At 31.8% G+C, this 5,000-nt stretch overlaps 1 pseudogene; it reads left to right on the forward strand.

Moving 5' to 3' along the window:
* LOC122335328 overlaps positions 1-5,000 on the forward strand; it is a 142,100-nt pseudogene that overhangs the window by 56,636 nt on the left and 80,464 nt on the right.

The following is a 5,000-nucleotide window of genomic DNA, read 5'->3' on the forward strand; positions in this document are numbered from 1 at the left end:
ACATCGTGCTGCTCCACGACATCATTCACACCAAGGAGACCCTGACCCTGGTCTTTGAGTATGTGGTGAGTATCACGTCGCTTTATTTGACCTGAAACGAGCCTCAGAACAGCCTGAAAACACGGCGGAGCTCCTCCGGAGAGCCACGAGCCAGTCCTTTAGCTCATTAATACTGATCCGCGGGAAGAAAAAGCAGACCCCGGCTAAAGGTCAGGAGAACATGCTCTTTAATACTCGCTCAATACAGCACACGTAGAAATAATTGTCCACTTAAACGATGGGAGCACTTGACTTTCAGACCAGATTGATTTGAGATTGATTTGATTGGTCACGGAAGGGATCTGTTCCTCATCCTTTGCTTTCTAAATCTTATGAGATGCGTTTGGTATTTGCTTCACAGAAAAGTCAGTGCACTCCTGGCTTCATTTTATTTACTTGTTATTATTTATACGATTACATATTATTTTTAATCATTATTTTGCTGCGGATTGCTTGCTTTTGGGACTTAGGCACATTTGTTATATTATATATTTTTAATTTTAATGCTTAGTTTTTTTCGAGCTATTTTTATATTTATATATTTATATATATATATATTTATATATTAAATAATTAATTATACTTTCTACTTATGATTGTACTTATTAGTATTTTTTAAATGTAATACCATTTTATTTTAGGGGTTTTTGGGTGCTTTTCTGATTTTAAGGTCTTTGGGCGCTTTTATTTTACTTGACATTATTTTCTGTTTTATTTGATTACTTTTATTATTAAGTAATTATTATTTTATTATTATTATGATTGTGGTTTTACAGTCTTAGGCACATTTGTTGTTTTATTTTATTTATTTTCTTTGCTGGTTTTATTGTATTATATTTCATTTGGTTTGCTTTGCTGGTTTTGAGCGCACAGCGTTTCATTTTTATTTATTTATGTCCATTTTTATTTCTATATTTGGTTGTTTTCATGGTGTCAAGGTATTCTCTGATAGGCACAGGTTTCTCTTGACTCTGGTAAACAGTATTTTCCCGTGGATTGTACGTCCTCCGGCTAAATTGGATGAGGGTGAGATTGATTTATTCATGAGGGCTAAGCTAACACGCCGGGTGTCAAAGAAAACAATCAAAAGGCAAAGATTGGACGGCGGCTGAGCTCTTGATATCTGGGCTATTACTCCGAGACTCGTTTCTAACAAGCAGAGGGTTCGCTGGCGAGGAAACCCATTGATTTAGCGCGCCGAGGGTTAATAATGATTGACAGCGAAGGACGTGCATTATTCATGAAAGAAAACGCGTTTATCTGCAAGCGTCGGCGCAGCGCAGGGCATTGTGGGTAATTCCCTCTCCCGCGGACTGTGTTTACATGCTCGGGTCGAGGCTGATCCGCATGATAGAAATCTGGAAATTCCCATAATGCACCGCAGTGAGAAAAATAAACTCGTCCGAGATGGTCCTCAAAGTAAAAGTGATGAAGAACAATGAACTCAATAAATAGATGTTAAAACTATTACACTATCAATAATACATTGAGATAAATAAAGCAATGCATTATCAAATAAATAAATAACAAACATCAGAAATATATTTAAAAACATTATCATTCTTATTTCTATTTAATAATACATTTTTCTATATAATTTGAAATCAATAATGTATTATTAAATAAGTTTCATAATGAAGTAATAAATAATATTGAATATAATATTTGTAATATTGTATTTCAATTATTATTATTAAGTGTTTTATTACTGCTACCACTATTATTGCTAATAATAATAATAATAATAATAATAATAATAGTTTTATTTAATTTAAAAGCAAAGCAACAATTTATTGAATAAATTAATAATGAAACAATATTAAAAAAATAATAAATATATATTAAAATATTATTGTTATTATGTAATAATAAAGATGTATATTTAATTTTGTAATAATAAAGGATTAATTGTATTGTTCCTGTACATATGAAGGAGAAGGTTGTGAAGTTAGATGTGTTTTCTGTCTGTCTCTCTCTGTCCAGCACACAGATCTGTGTCAGTACATGGACAAACATCCCGGCGGTCTTCATCCGGACAATGTCAGGTGTGAGTGAGATCTGTTTGGTCACTTCCTGTGCTTCGCTTCCTGGAGCGGCTGATGATTCACAAGCTTCATGCCGCAGCCCTTTATATTTGTTTTAATATAAAAGATCTTACGTTCACATGTAAAAATATGAATTTCACCTCTTTTTCGCACATTTGTTTTGATCCTCTGAATGAAGAGAACAGGAAATATAGGACATGCATATATTAAAAATATATTACTTATATAAAATGCGAGAATTAATTTTATTTATTATTTATTTCACTTCATATACATGAATACAAATATAAAATATAAATTAAATTATATTCACTTGTGGTTTTTCATATGTTCATTTGGTGAATAGGCTGAAAAATATATTATTTCATTCTTAATTATACAAGCAAGATTTAGTTTTATTTAATTAAAAAAATTTTTTGAATCGGCTGAAAATACATATTATTATTTTTTAAATTTATATAAACAATGTATTTTTTTATTTAGATTTATTTAATTTTAATTATTTTTGATTGGCTGAAAATACATATTATTATTTTTTAATTTATATAAACAATGTATTTTTTATTTAGATTTATTTAATTTTAATTATTTTTTTGAATCGGCTGAAAATACATATTATTATTTTTTAATTTATATAAACAATGTATTTTTTTATTTAGTTTTATTTAATTTTAATTATTTTTTTGAATCGGCTGAAAATACATATTATTATTTTTTTAATTTATATAAACAATGTATTTTTTTATTTAGTTTTATTTAATTTTAATTATTTTTTGGATTGGCTGAAAATACATATTATTTTTCTTTTAATTTATATAAACAATGTATTCTTTTATTTAGTTTTATAAAAAAAAAATAATTTTGTTTCATTGTATTTCATCTGAATAGGCTGAAAAATGTATATTATTTAATGTTTTATGTATATAAGCAATTATTTTAGTTTCTTTAATTTTTTTATTCAATTAAATTACATTGGATTACATTCTGAGTTAATGAAAATAGCCATGGTGCAGTTAATTTCTTATTTTGCAAATGTTTTTATCCTTCGGAAATCAGTTCATGCATTTCCTGGCGCGTCGAACCCGTGACCTTTTACCCATTTCTCAGCGAGAAACATCTCATTGCCGTTAACACTGGCTGGTTTTCATTACAAAAAACGTCCTCTCAGTGCTATTAGGGAACTAGTTAGGCTGCAGAAATGACAGATGGAAGGTAGTCACATCTTCACTTGATTTAGATACGCTTGGCATAAATATTTGATTTGTTTAAATGCTCTCTGAAGAGGTGTGTTGGTGAAAGCTGCAGTGATGGAGTGAATGAGGCCAGCGAGCAGAAGTTGCTTATGTAATTCATCAGCTTTTTGTTGCTGTGGATTTACATAAATAAAGTATTTATCCTGCTTCTCTCCTCGCTGAGATTCAACCCGGTGGAGAAATCATGAGAAAAGACAAACAAGATGTTCGTGGCTCTGTTTCAGGACGCTGGGGTCGCCACACGACGCCATGGACAGAAAAAACTTTAAAATAGAGCCCTGTTAATGCTTCATTAAGTATGTTTTTCAATATAATATAAATATTATGTATGATAAAATAAATATAGTAAAAATACAACATGCAACAATATGTATATATTATATTGTTTGAAAAACATATAATAATAACAATGTTTGCACTTTGCATGTATATTTTGTATATGCATAATTAAATATGAAATATTATGTAGAATAAAATTATGTATTTTGCAATTTAAAAATATTTAAAAATAAATAAAAATACAACATGCATATATATATATATATATATATATATATATATATATATATATATATATATATATATATATATATATATATGCATAATTGTTATTATATAAACCTAGAATTCATTTTATTTATTTTTTTTTGTTTTATATTTAGACGCTAACTGCATTTCTTTGGCTTTTCACAGTGAAGTTAAATCTAACCTGATCTAAATGATCTTAAAATCCCTGAAAGTTTACTTGAGAAGCAACACTGCGTGAGATATTAGGCCTTGTTTTCATACATATATGTGTGTATTTTAGCTTGCAGTAAGACAAAACACACACAAGTCTTACTATCTAATGTAGCGTTGCTTCACAGACGAATAGTGTAGCGTTAGGAGAAGCATCTTCACCTGCGTTATACTTCATCCGTCTTGTTCTTTGCGTCTTTTAACGCCAGGCTCTCCTCAAGCGTCGGCTCATCAGAGCCAAAATGGCCGCTAAGTGGAGATTATCTGCTGCAGTCACGAACAAACGCTCCACACAAGGGCTGCTGGTTTAATTCTGCCCATTATCTGGAGCTGATTCATTCGCTCAGATCCGCGCTAATAAAAGCCATTAGACTCAAATGCAGGTTTGCCGGGATTAGCATGTGAAAGGCAGCGCTAGCGGCTAATGTAATTACTGGTCAAGCAGCAGAGAGACTGACGCTGTTCTGGGCCACCGTCCAAACCTGACCAGATGCCGCTCTCGCTCCAGAAATCCCAGCAGATCCTCAGAGAACCCTAAAGTGACTAAATAGCTGAGAGAACGTAAAAAAACACTACTCTCTAGTTCCAGATACTTATGTTGATCTAACATAAATGTATTTGTTCAAGCAGCTGCATTTTTAACAGTTGATGAGATGATCACGTGACGAAAACAAACGGCCGCTCGTCTGGAGTCACAGTCAGTGATGTACAGTAAACAGTTACTGTAACGCTCCATTAGCCTGAGCAATTACAAATAATGCTGTATACTTCAAACGCTCGGGAAGACGGAGCGATCAAGTTGCGATGCATCAGAAGTAATTTGATCTAATTGAGGGTTTTTGCTGTCAGCGGCTCGCTAACCTGCTGCTGTCATGACAGAGAGAGAGAGAGAGAGAGAGAGAGAGAGAGAGAGAGAGACAGAGAG

The sequence above is a fragment of the Puntigrus tetrazona genome, unplaced genomic scaffold, assembly GCF_018831695.1.
Source record: "Puntigrus tetrazona isolate hp1 unplaced genomic scaffold, ASM1883169v1 S000000754, whole genome shotgun sequence".
Classification (NCBI taxonomy): Eukaryota; Metazoa; Chordata; class Actinopteri; order Cypriniformes; family Cyprinidae; genus Puntigrus; species Puntigrus tetrazona.